This window comes from Gossypium hirsutum, chromosome D13 (assembly GCF_007990345.1).
Source record: "Gossypium hirsutum isolate 1008001.06 chromosome D13, Gossypium_hirsutum_v2.1, whole genome shotgun sequence".
Taxonomy (NCBI): Eukaryota; Viridiplantae; Streptophyta; class Magnoliopsida; order Malvales; family Malvaceae; genus Gossypium; species Gossypium hirsutum.
Window position 1 is genome coordinate 37,586,996 of NC_053449.1, and position 15,103 is coordinate 37,602,098.

Below are 15,103 nucleotides of genomic sequence, written 5' to 3' on the forward strand. Positions count from 1 at the left end.
GAAATTCGGCCAAAGCTTGAAGATGGACAAAATTTGACTTTTAATTTTGTTTTTAATTCATTTTAATAACTAAATGACCAAAATGCCCTTAATGAAAAACTTTGGAAACATGCCTAACCATATCCACTTTTGTCCACCAATTTAACCAATGGTATAATTACCATATAAGGGCCTCCAATTTAAAATTTCATAACAATTGGACACCTCTAACATGTAGAACTCAACTTTTGCACTTTTTACAATTTAGTCCATTTTCCTAAATTGAGTGTGCAAACGTCAAAATTTTCGAATGAAATTTTCACAAAATCATTCCATGAAATCATAGCCCACAAAAATATAATAAAAAAATTTTATCATGTCGAATTTGTTGTCCCAAAACCACTGTTTCTACTAGGCCCAAATTCGGGATGTTACAACATCCCCTCTTATTGTTGCGACATCGAGAACAATATACTTGTACTAAGTTTGTTTTGGTGTCGCGACAAGAAAATTTGATGGCACGACGTGGTGTACAGTTTTTGGCTTGATTCGTTTTTGCAGCTAAGCTTTTATTCCTTATTTTAATTCTCTCCTCATTGATTCCACACTCGTCATCTGTATCCCTATCTTTTCCCACTATATATCCTTCCTCATGTTGAGTCTAGATCACCTTGCATTGCAATACTTGTTTCTTGACTACTTTCTTAGTCGTCCCTCCAAAGTAATGGTTTATCCTTTGACCATTGATGAGAAAGTTTTTTCCTCCATTTCCAATAAGTTATATTTCTCCATTAGATGTTAATTGCTTTATGATATATGGACCTTTCCATCTTGATTTCAGTTTTTTGGGAATAAATTCAATCTTGAATTGAACAAGGAGTACTTTTTAGCCTGGTGAGAAGTCTCGTTTTTTTATTCTAGCGTCATGCCAGAGTTTGCTTTTCTCTTTGTATAGCTTTGTATTTTCATAAGCCATAAATCTTAATCTTCAAATTCTTGCAGCTGGAATAGTCTTTCTTTCTTTACCAACTCAGGATCTAGATTTAATTCTTTTATACCCTAATACACTTTCTTTTCTAGCTCAATTGGCAAGTGGCAATTTTTCCCGTACACTAGTTTGTAAGGGGACATACCTAAAGGAATTTTGTATGTTGTTCTATAAGCCCATAACACATTATCTAGTCTAAGTGCCCAATCTTTTCTATCCAGATTGATAGTTTTTCCAATATTTGTTTTATCTTTCGATTAGACAATTTTGCTTGGCCATTAGCTTGCGGATGATATGTTATGGTTATACGATGTTTGATGTTATATTTGGCCAAGGTTGTTTCGAACTATTTACTACAAAAATGAGATCATCACTTACTAAGGTATGAGATGTTTCAAATTTGTCAAAGATATTTTTTCTTAAAAATTTTACCCCGAACTTCGTATCATTTGTAGGTAATGATGTAGCTTCAACCTATTTAGAAACATAATCTAAAGCTAACAATATATGCTGGTTTTCGAGAGAACTTGGAAAAGGCCCCATAAAATCAATTCCCCAGACATCAAATAATTCTACTTCAAAGATTCTTGTTTATGGCATTTCGTCTTTTTTTGACGTACTTCCAGTCTGTTGACATCTATTGCACCCCTGCACAAATTCGTAAGCATCTCTATTCATTTTTGGCTAATAAAACCCCGATTGCAATATCTTCTGAACAGTTCTTTTTCCTCCAAATTTTCATCACATGGTGAAATATGACACCCTTGTATGATATAGTCCATTTCTTTTTCAGCCACACATTTCTGTTCTAACTGATCTACACATTGCCGAAATACATATGGGTCTTTCCAAATATATATTTTTTATTCTTTCATGATTCTCTTTTTTTGTTGCCACGATGCATCTACTAGAAATACTCCTTTTGCAATGTAATTTACATAGTATGCATACCATGTCACCTTATTATCCCTAAACCTTGCTTAATGTATATCTACTCGAAATAGTTGTTCATCAATAAAAGTTTCTTTTATTTCTTCAGAATTTTCTCCTCTATCTCATTTTCTATTCTTGACAAATGATCTGCGATTTGATTTATGTTCCTTTTCTATCCATGATCTAAAAGTCAAACTTTTGAAGTAATAAAACCCACCTCATTAGTATGGCTTTCGTTTCCTTCTTTTTCATGACATATTTTAAAGGGTAGTGATCAGTGTATACATAAACTCTATTTACCATTAAATAAGAATGAATTTTTTCTCATGCACAAACAATAACAAACATTTCTTTCCTAGTAGTAGTGTAATTACACCGTGTTGAATATAATGTCTTACTTGCATAATGAATGGTGCAAAAGATATTATTCCTCTTCTGTCCCAGTACTGGTCCTATGACATAATGACTAGCATCACACATTATAATAAAAGGCTTCAAACAATCAAGAGTAATAATAATAGGTGTAGAAATAAGTTTTTATTTTATTACCTCAAATGCTTGAATGCGGTCCTAATAAAATACAAATGGTGTTTCCTTTTGAAGAAGTTGATTCAATGGTTTAGACATGTGAGAAAAATATTTTATAAATCTTCTATAGAACCCAACATATCCAAAGAAAATTCCTTACTCCCCAAACTGTTATGGGATTGGGAAGGTTCTTGATAACTTCAATTTTTTTCCTTTTCCACTTCCGATCCTTTTCTCGATATTTGATGTCCCAAACCAACTATTCTCTAACCATAAAATGAAAATTTTCCCAATTGAGTACTAGATTGGTTTCTTCGCATCTTTTTAATTCTTTTTGAAGATTTTCCAAACATTCCCAGAAAGAGTCCCCGTATATTGAGAAATCATTCATAAATACATCAAATCCTTCTTCTAACATATCGACAAAGATAATTGTCATGCATCTCATGAATGTTGCTGGGGCATTTCATAATCCCAACGACATCCATTTAAAAGTATATGTACCGAACGGGCATGTCAGTGTAGTTTTATCTTGATCATTTGAATGTATTGGAATTTGATGATATCCAAAGTATCCATTAAGGAAACAATAATACTCCTTTCTAGATACTCTATCCAACATCTAATCAATAAAAAAGAGAGGAAAATGATCTTTTTTCATTGCATTTTTTAATTTTCGATAATTGATGCATACCCTCCAACCAGTGACTGTCCTTGTTGGGATCAACTCATTTTTATCGTTCTCAACAATTATTAATCCACCTTTATTTGGAACAGATTGTGTAGGGCTGGCCCATTCACTATCAGAGATTACATAAAAATTTTGGCATCTAGCCATTTAAGTAATTCTTTTTTCACCACTTCTTCCATAGCTGGGTTTAACTGATGATGTCCATCCACCACTAGTTTCTTCCCTTCTTCTAATCTGATCTTATGTTGGCATAAGGCGGGGGTTAATTCCCTTAATATCAGTGGTGGTCCATCCAATTGTTTTTTTGTTTGTCTTCAATATGCTTAATAGTGCTTCCTTTTGTTCAAAATTCAGTCCTGCAACTATTATTATGGGTAAGGTGTTTGGCTCTCCCAAATACCTATATTTCAAGTGTTTTGGTAATTGCTTCAATTCTAGTTCAGTTGGTTAACAATTGAAGGAACCATTTTTGTTGTAGTACGCATTACCTGTTCAAGTTGTTCTCTAATTTTACACCACCAATCAAGTTTAAGAGATAGCTCACTACTTTTTTGTTCAGCGTCATCCAAACTTTCTTCTCCTGGTTCATCCTCATTATGTTCAACAGAGTCTACCATTGCTAATTCCAAGTTATCATATGTATGTTCTTTTGGCTTGTATTCTGTTAGCTTTGCATTTTCTCTTTCTCGGTATATGCCTCATGTAAGCTCATTTTCATTGACTTTCTCTAATATATCAATGATTTCTTTTTGGATTTTCGTCCAGATACTTCCTCCTGTTATAATTTCAAATTGTTGACTGTTTTGATCGCCCAACCCATCATAGAAATGTCGTAGTTGGATTTCAAAATGTACTCCTCCTTCCAATATTGACTTAAGAATTGTTTTAAACCTTTCCCATACTTGTCCTAATGTTTTAGCAAATTTTTGTTTGAATTTAAATAATTTTTCATATGTGCTAATTACCTGAGTCATCGACAAAACTTGGCATAGGAATTATTGCAGAAATTCAGTCCATATTGTAATTGTATCTAGTGGTAATGCATCTAACCAGGCTTTTTCTCGACCATCTAAAGAAAATGGGATTAACAACAATTTGACAACATATACCGAAACACCAATGTGCACAACAATACTTCATATATGTTCAAACTATCGAAGAAAAGCTATGGGATCCTTATTTCTATAATTGCCAAACCTAACATTCGAAGAAATCCAAGTCAAATGAAGGATTTAATTCAAAATATGAACTTTGGATAATAGGACGAGTGATAGTAGGTTGTAACCAATTCCTATCAAAAGGTAGTGTTCCAAGTAATTGCGCCACCTTATTAGAAGTTAGATAAAATATTGCATAAGTCAAGTATTATTTCATAAACTTCCCTTGTGAGTCATTTCATGATTTTCACAATATATATTACCATAAGAAGTCATCTGTTAGTCTTTCTGGATCAATAGGTGGTTCTAGAGGTGTTTCCCTGCCATGAGTCATACACTGAAACCAAAAAGAAAATAAAAGGCATTAGAGAGAATAAAATAAGAATTGTATCTATAGTTTTATAAATTTCCTAATCAGTTTGTTAGAGCACAAAAAATTAAAATTAATCTAGCGACATTGCCTCCTCGACAACGGTGCTAACAACTTGACCACCACCGGACGTACTAGCGTCCAAAGTGTGAATACTGAAACTAAAGATATAGAATTGAGGTGGTGTTCGTAAGTATAGGAGTCAGGTTGTAATATAGTTTTACAACGAGGTAGGTGAGTACTCCGAGGATCGTACCCAAGGGAGACGAGTACTAAATTAAAGTTAACCTAAATCCAAATAGAATTAATTAGTAATTAAATAAATAATATTACGAGTAAACATAAATAAGAGATTTTTGGTTTTTATAAATAAAGAATAAAAATTTCATAAATAAAGTGAACTTTGAATAACTAAAATCTAAACTCGATCAAATCTAAATATGGGTAATTATCTCATTTTGGTGGTTATAATTAAGTCCTATCTCAAGATTCTATTCGATCGCCTAGTCGTTACCCTAGCAGGATCTCTTGATCTTCCACTAAAGTAATGAGATGGAAAGAAATACTTATCTCTCGACCTCACAGTCCAAATCGGTTTGAGGCTAAGGTGTTCATGGATAGGCCATACCAATTTTGGGTTAATTCTCACCTAAATGACTTCCTAGGGTCGTCAAGCCTTGGTTTAAGTTCTTCCTTTCCAAAATAGTTGATCCGCTAAGAAAACCCTACATAGAAACTAGTCAATCACACCCTGACTCTCTAATCCCCCATAAGAGGATCAGTTCCTCATAGAATCCATAAACATAATAAACTTGATGATAAGAATATGCATGAAAAATAAATCAAGAATAAGGTTTAGAGGATCTTGATTGTATTCGATTGATAAAGTGCAGAAATCCTCAATCGTTTAATTGTGTTTACAAACCAAGTTCTTCGAAGAATGTAAATGAAAAGAGCTGAAAAGATATCTAAAACCTAAAAGAAAAGAAAAATGAAAACTAAATTACAAGTAAAATCTGAGAATGGGAAAATTATCCTTAAACAAGTGTTTGAAGATCCTATTTATAGAGTTAAGGTTGGTCATCATCCTTAACCCTAGGTTAGATAATGTTTTCGTGTTAATTTCCATTGTGTGGACCAAAATGCCTCTTGCTCATAATTTTTCCTGTACAAGGTCGGTGTCGTGACATCTTAGTGCCTGTGTCGTGACACTGAGGGCAATATGCCTGGTTCAGGTTTGGCTTCAGGAGTGTGTTGCGACATCCTATGACTTTGTCGTGAAGCCAAAGGAAAACTTGAAATTCTTATATTATGCTCCCTATGTTGCGACATTGAACTTCTCATATTGCAACACAACGACCAACCTTGAGTTCCTATGTCTTTAAATGGTATCATGCGCACTCACTAAGTACGTTAACTCAACCTTAGGCCTCATTCAGCCCCGATAGTCATAAAAATAATCAAAATACACCTTTTATTGAATTTTAAGCTAATATGGAAAACTTAACTAAAACATAATAAAAATGTTTGTATTTCAGCTCCTTAAGTACCAAAACTAGTTTAATCTGCTACATCGTATTTCGGCATATCACTCAAACTAGTTTAATTTGATGAACTCCCAGTAGAAACCTAAAACTCCTATCAAAGAACATCTGGTTAAGCTTATGATATTCTTTATGGAAGCGGAGGACAATGGGGTTAAACTGGATGTGAACACTTAAATTTTAATAATGTTCAAATCCTTGACCAAGGAGTTCGCTGGCTTTAGGGTTGCTTACAACCTAGGGAGCAAGGCGCTTACCTTGACTCAGCTAATGAAGGAAGTAAAATCCTATGAGTTGATGATGAATGGTGGTAAGCCAGTTTAGGAGAAACTTGAGGCAAACTTAATAGTAGGCTTGTCGTCCTCTAAGGGGAAGTAGAAAGCTAAGGGAAAGAAGAAATTTAATAATTCATCAATTCCACCTCATTTGGATAGGAAAAATACTAAGAAGTCAAAAGATCCTAAAAAGATCAAATGTTTCTTCTGTGATAAGAAAGGGCACTCCATATCAAATTGCAAATAGTATTTGAATTATCTAGCCGAAAAGAGAAAAGGTATGTAACTCTTTATGGTTGAAGCTTTCTTAATGGAAGAATCAATTGAGAACTGGATTATAGAAAAGGGAAGTTTGTGTGATAGGAGCCTCTCGTTGCGGATCAGAGATAAGAGCTATGTTTCAGTAGAAGCAGTGGGAGAAGTTATTTTACATTTTGATAATTTTAGGAAGATTCTTTTAAATGACGTGTTTTATGTATATCATTTTAAGAGGAACTTATTTTCTGTAGCATGTTTATTTAATGACAATTATTCCGTGACATTCAATGAAGGGATTGGTATGCACAAAAATCATTCTTTGATCTGTAATGGGTGGGTGGAAAACAGTCTCTATTTTACGAAACCAAATAACTACTCTATCCTTCAAACTGAAATGGTAAATAAAAAGATTAAAACTTCTCACTCTAATGAGGGATACCTATGACACTTAAGACTTGGTCATATTAACCAAGAAAGAATCACTAGACTCGTAAAAGATGGTTCCTTAAGTATGCTTAAGAAAGTTAGTCTTCCAGAATGTGAATCATGTTTAAAAGGTAAAATGACTAAGAGGCCTTTTAATGCGAAAGGTACAAGGGCGAACCAACCTTTAGAACTTGTGCACACTGATGTATCTGGTCCCATGAGCATTAGTGCCCGAGGAGGTTATGATTATTACATGACTTTCATTGATGACTATTCTCAATATGGATATGTGTACCTAATGCACCGCAAAAGTGAAACCTTTGATAATTTTCAAGAGTTTCATGCTAAAGTGGAAAAACAATTAGGTTTATCCATAAAGAATCTTCGGTCTTACCGATGTGGGGAATATTTGTTTGACGAGTTCTTAGGATACCTGTCTTGAATTATTCAATTGATGTGCAAGTTTACATTATCTTTGAGAAGTAATAAAGTGATTATTAATATATCGAGTATCATCTCCACAAGGATTGTAACACCCTCTACCTGGCTCGAATCATTCAATCCATATATCGAATGTTACCACAAGAAACACTTAGCAAAATATTTACAACTGGCATAAAAGTATTCTAAAACTTACTTCTTATTTCATATTGTATTGTTCCTAAATATAAAAGAAGAAATTTATTAATACATTTGATTTTTAGAATCAGTATATGATGTTACAATTTAAAACTTTGTTGAAGATGAATTTCTCATGGCGTAATGTACGAAGCGCCATATTCCTAGCCTTGGCGCATTCAAACTGCATAACATCGCAATTTGAACTACCACCTTGGCACATTCCTGGCATGGTCCCTCCTAGCGTACCAACTCTTTGATTGAAACCTACATCATAAACAAACACTTGTAAGTTCAACCGAACTTATTGAATATTACCCAGATTACCTTGGCGTATTTATTGTTGAATTTCTTAACTTTAAGATTCTTAATTACTTTTCAGTCTTCGGTAGATTCTTTTCTAATATCGACGCATACATATAAGCCAATTTCCATAATTGACCACTACATACACAATTCACTCATTAGAAAAATACCCAATTTTTCACTCAATATGGATCTCATTCCTTAGAAGGATATTCGTACAAAATCTATGTCCGACGGGTTTTCCCTCAAATAGATGTTGAACATGTCAACCATGATGGTATCCTAGCAGATACTTATACTAATTGATCTTTTAAGATGAACGTCATACAGATCCTACCTTTGGCGGTTTCTCATACTGAATTAGAAAACTATCAGAGCTAGTCTTTAAAGACGGTTTAACATCCAAGAGAAAATCCTCAGATAAGCTCAAACGATCAACTTATCCTACAACAATAACGTCTACTTCCGGGTCAATTTTCTTGGGTGAGTCTCAATCTATCTCCAAACCTCATTATTTCAATTATGCAAATTATTCATATTGGAAGACTAGAATGACATTATTCATACAAGCCAACAATTTTGTCGTATGGGACGTCATTATGGATGGTCCTTCCACACCTCAAAACAAAGAAGGAGAGATCTTTGTTCCAAAAAGAAAAAAATGAATGGAATAAGAAAGATAGGAGAAACATTGAACTAAATTCCAAGGCTAAGCATAATCTATTTTGTGCACTTGGTCGGGATGAGTATAGTAAAGTTTCGTCTTGTTCAAACGCCAAGGAAATATGGGACAAGCTTGAAGTCACCCATGAAGGCACTAACCAAGTGAAATAGTCTAAACTTGGACTCTCGACTACAAAACTTTCAAGATGAAGCCTAAAGAAGATATCAAGAAGATGTTTGATCGGCTTACAATCATCATAAATGGATCAAAGTTTTATGGGAAGACTTATCCAAATAAAAAGGTAATAAGAAAGGTGCTTCATAGCTTACCTACATCATGGGAAGCTAAGGTGATCACAATTGAATAAGTAAAGAATTTAGAAACTTTTTCATTGGACGAACTCATCAGTTCTTTGCTTACACATGAGATGAGGCTTAATAAATGGAGTAAAGAAGAAAAAGTTATGAAGAAGAATGTTGGTAAAGCTCTAAAATCCACCACTAATGATGATAGTGAATAAAGTGAAGAGGAGGATGATGACAAAGAGATGGAGATGTTTACTAGAAGATTCAAGAGATTCATGAGGTTCGAAAAAGGAAGAGAATTTCAAAAGGACTCAAGCTTGAATCTACCAAGGAGAAAGATCCCATTATTTTTTATGAGTGCAAGAAACCAAGACACATCAAATATGATTGTCCTAAACATAAAAAGAAGAGGTCTAGTAAACAAAAGGCCTATGTTGCTACTTGAGTGATGAAGATTCATCCAATGATGAAGTAGCCAACTTATGCCTTATGTCCATCAATGATCCTAAGGTAACTTCTAACTCATCTACTTTAAATGATTATTCTTTTGATGAGTTGCAAGATGCCTATAATGAATTGGGTTTGAAATTTGAAGTCATGATGTCAAAACACAAGAAAAATGTTTCAAAATTGAGAAATGAAAATGACTTACTTCTCAAAAGAAATCATGAACTTGAAGAGAAAGGAAACAAAATGTAAGAAATTATTAATGAATTTGAAAATAAAAATTTAGACTTGTATAATTTACTTTCAAAAGTTCATGAGGATCATCAAAAGTAACTTGAGTTGCTTAAAAGTTAAAAAGCTCACTCTAACAAAGTTTTTGAAAAAGGAGAAAATTCAAAGCAAAACTTTGTTAAAAACTGCTTTAAATATAGAGGTCGCTCAAGATTTTACAAGAGAAAACTTGTTAAAAATGTATGGGTCCCTAAAGGACTTAGTGCTACTCAAGATAAGGAAGCTCTTTCAAAATGGATACCTAAAGGGACTAGGATTTTGAAAACTAATGTTTATGGACCCAAAAGATATTGGGTACCAAAAATTTAATTCTATGCTTGTAGGTAAGATGCATTGCTTCAAGGTGATTGCACCTTAATGTTGATTGGTATGGTAGTTCATTGACTCTTTATATTTAATATCTATCTTTGAACTAACCACTTTCTTTTTCTCTTGTAAGCTTTATTGTTTATTTTTTTGCTATAATAAAAAGGAGGTGAAGAGAAAGGTAAATTTTATGGTTGATTGATTGCTTATATGCCAATTTTAGTGACTATGTTTTTCAAAGAAAAATGAATGCCAAATTTGAGCTTATTTCAAATTTTTATGCTCCAAATCTTTATGCCTTAAATTGAAAAAGATTTTTATATAGGGGAGCTTAAATTGAAAATGAATTTTATTAAAGGGGAGCAATCTATTCAAAAAAAATTTTACAAATGTTTTGTTATATCAAAAAGAGAGATTGTTAAACTAAGCATTATTGAATAATATGTTTTGATATAACAAATTAAAATGTTTTTAAATAAAAGTAAAGTTGAGAAATTTCATAAAATTAAGTTGAAATGGTTTTAATTTAGTCAAAAAAATTTCAAATATTTTTAATCATTTTCAAACAAGTTAGAATTGCTCCATGACAAAAAGTATTGATACTTTTTGTCTAAGTATTGATATTCTACAAGATATCGATACCCTTCTGTTAATCGATACCAAATTGACATTTTGGAATTTGTAACCTCTACTAGGTATCGATCTAGTATCAATACTTTTCATAAAAGTATCGACAAATCCCTCAGGTATCGATATTCATGCTCCAACGGTCATTGAAATCAGCATTAATGATAAAAAAATATGAATACCCTTTTAGTAGCTATCAAAATTCTTTGTTGCAGGTGAAGTTAATGACCTGGTATTTCTTCCCCAACGGCTACATTCACTTCTACAACAACCACAACGGTTGGAAATCAATTAAAGGGTATAAATATCATCTTGCAAAGGTTTAGCAGCAATAAGAGACAAGCAACACCCCTAACCTGTCTCCATCGTCGAAGTCGGGTGACGGAATATTACGACAATTTAAACCTTTATCATTACTTACTCGTAAATATCCAACCATGAAAATAAACAATTAATCATATTGCACTTATAACAAACATACAATTACGGGCCTTAAATTAGGTTTACGAGGCCCTAAAAATAGTTTGGAAACATCCTGGGGTCGATTTGAAACAAAACAAAAAAGTTAGGAAAAAGATGAAAATTTTGAAGACAAGGGACACACGGCCATGTGGCCAGGCCATGCGTCATAGCCTGTGTGTTCACCCATGTCTGCAATCAATGTTGGGTCACATGGTCGTGTCGCAGGCCATGTAACTAACTATTTTAAGACACACAGTCTTGTCGCAGGCTATGTAAAACTTGCACCTAAATCATTACAACACATGGTCGTGTGACAGCCCGTGTCCCAGGCCGTGTGCACCAAATTTTTCTTCTAAAACAAGGCAATTTTTACATCTATCTTGGTTCCCAAGCCAAACCAAAAACCACATTAAAACCATGACAAAAATTTTCCTCAAACAAGTAAATAAAAACATACATATCAAAATCCTACAATTCATGTGCCTAACCAATGTGCCATTCAAAGGCACCTCAACAAGAATTTAACATTCAATAAAGCACATAAATAGACACATAACAAATTTGTACGAGTCATTTAATGGATGGCACCCAGTGCCTAACTGATAAACCGTAACAGATATTTGTGCCTAGCGCTAGTCTAACGATAGATGTGCCCAGCACTAGTCGAACGAATCGACGAAATTTGCACCCAACGCTATTCAGGCAAATCGAAAAATATAATGGTGTGCCTAACACTAGTCAGATAAACTGACAAAGTTTGCACCCAGCGCTATTCGGATAAACCAACAAGTATGATATTGTGCCTAGCACTAGTCGAATAAATCGACAAAGATTGCGCCCAGTGCTAGTCGAATAACCAACAATAGTTGTTCCCTGCAATAGTTGGATGTACCAACAATGAGTTGCGCCTAGCGCTAGTCGGATAAACCGACAATTTCAATTTCCTATTTCCCTATTCCATCAATTCATAATCAATCTTTCACATTAATCAATTATGCTATATCTCATGATCAAATTTCACAACATTCAATGTAACACCCCAAACCCGGCCTAGACGTTACGGTCGAATCTGACGTGTCACATAGAAGTGTTCTATAAAATCAAAGTCTAAGTGTTCTATGAAATCGAAGTCTAACGAAGAAAATCGTTCAGTAAAAAACCAATTTGTTCTTACATCTTAGAATCATTTGGTACGTTATAAAAAACCACCATGCGGTAAAACGGTTTGTTATTGGAGGTTTAAATTAGCGGAAGCTACTTCATTTAAGGTTATTTTGAAGTTGAAAATACATGTTTGTCTTGAAAAAAATAGTGTTTTTTTGTGAAAACTTATTTGTACCCTTTAAGCAGTTCAAAATAAATAAATAAAACCCAATTAAAAGAAAATTAAAGTACCAGAGGCATTATTACATAAAAACAACCCAAAGTAAACTTTAAAAGAAACTGGTCTAGAATAAAAACACTAGCGAATGTATGGCCACCTAGGGGTGTGCAAAATTCGGGTAAAACCAAAAAAAATCGGTTAACCGACTAAATTCGGTTAATCGGTCAGTTAACCGAATTTTTTCGGTCGGGGGTCAGTTAATTATTTTTTGATTTTTCGGTTAACAGTTAATTCGGTTCGAAACCGGTCGGTTAACCGAATTTTTTCGGTTAACCAAAAAAATTAATAAATAAAATTATAATATATAAATAGGCCCACTATTCATCTAAACCCAATCTAAACCCAAGTATTTTACCTAACCCAACCCAATCATAAAATTAAATTACAAATAATTTAATAAATAAAAATAAAATTTTAAAACTAAGACTAAAACTAAAGTCTAAAAGTCTAAAAATAATTTAATTATGTAGTGATTCAATTTGGTTAATTCGGTTAATTCGGGTAATTCGGGTAATTCGGTTAATTTGGTTAATTTGGTTAATTTTTAACCAAAAATAAAAAAAAACATATAATTTTCGGTTAATTCGGTTAACCGACCGAATTAACCGATAAAATTTTGGTTCGTTTAATTTTTTTGAAAAAAAATTCGGTTCGGTTAACGGTTAAAGATTTTGAAAGGTCGATTAATTCGGTTAATGTTATTTCGGGTCGGTTAACCGAATGAACACCCCTATGGCCACCTCCGAGTCCCCCGCAGCTCCAAGTCAACTAAGGTTGGGGATTACTTGCACAGTCAGAAGAAAAGGGTGAGTTACGAGAACTCAGTGTGTAATCCCCTATCATGCAGTAACATTCTGGGCCCAAGCCCTTTCCAGTATCAGTGTAGGCCTTAGCCCAATACATTATCAGTACAGTGTGGGCCTTAGCCCCAATAGCATTAGTGTGGGCCTAAGCCCGTAGTAGTATCAGTATGGTGCAAATATGCAAAACCCACCCCAATCCAGCCCAACACACCACCCATACCAACCCTACACACCATGTAGGGACAAAGTCGACCCACCCAGCCCACACACCAATATTGCAGCATAGCTTCCAGTAATAAAAACGCAGTACAGCTGCCAGTACAATATATGAGGCATAGAAATAGTACTTCCTCCATAACAAAAACCCAACCCATGCAGTATGTCATGTCATGAATTATACGTGCATGCACTATGTCATACTCAGTAACAGTTAAATAAATATCATAAGGCCATATCAATCATTTCATCCACTAGGGGTGTATCGGTCAATCTACCCTTCTGGGGGTATTTCAATAATTTTGCCCTACGGAGGTATTTCGGTAATTTACCTATCGAGGGGATTTCGATAATTTACCCATCGAGGGTATTTTGGTAATTTACCCATCGAGGGTATTTCAGTAATTTACCCATCGAGGGTATTTTGGTCAACACCGTGTCCGTGGTCTTTGTTTACCATGCGAGCATTCGCACGCTCTTATTGTCATAGTGTCGTCTTTTCTGATTATTTGGCTTTTACCGATAAGCAATCGAGAAATGGTGTGATTACACACCATTTTGCAGAGTCGCTCCAAGATCTACAAGTACCCCATCTAGCATCACCAAGACCTGATGTTAGTTCTTAATTATTAGGGTAATACCCTTTTAATAGCATTTAATCTGACATATCACTCTTACCTTGTTTGAATTAGGGTGACCTTAAACCCTCAATGCTCATGGTTCGGAAACGATCACAAGCCAATTTTGCTTCCCTAAGGTACAGACAAGAATCGATTAGGAAGGGGTTAGGCATATTCGCCCATCCCCAAAGACAAGAGGGAAACTTATTACCTTACTAGACGTTTAATGATGATAGTGCCTCTTCTCCCCACCATTCACACTTCGCCACTCCTCGAGAAAGACCCTAGAAAACGCAATGAGTGCAGTATAAGAAGAATGGGACAGTAATCAGTTAATAAGGCTATTCAATTTTAGAAAAGAAAAGAAGAACACCGGAGCATTCAGTTTTAAAAGAAGCAGAGAGAAGAGAGAAGAGCTTTCAGTCACAAACCGAAGAAGAGAAAGAATTCCCTAGACTAGGGTGATAGGTTCGGCCTTAGAGAAAAAGAAAAGGAAGAATGACGGCTTCGGTAGATGTAGGTGCAAATATGTCAGAAAGAAAATAGTCAATTGCAAGTAAAAAAATGAAAGAACGGAAAATACACGAATGGTTAGTTTCAAAGTGGGTGCAAAAGAAAAAGAAGAACACTCAAGAAGAGAAGAAAAAAGTCTAAAAGACATAGAAGAAAATTGGTCATCCAAACTCACCAAAATGCCAAAAAATGCCACAAAAAGTCCCCCTATCTGAAAATGCACAAGCAAAACCTCCCCCAAACGGCACCACACTCCAACACTCTCCCACTTCCTTGATTTTCTCCTCTTATCTCTCCATAATCCACTCCACAACTTACTCCTACAATCTCTCCATGGCCCATTCAAACCTCACATTGTAGAATTTCAGTCTAACTCCACTTCTCTTGCTGTT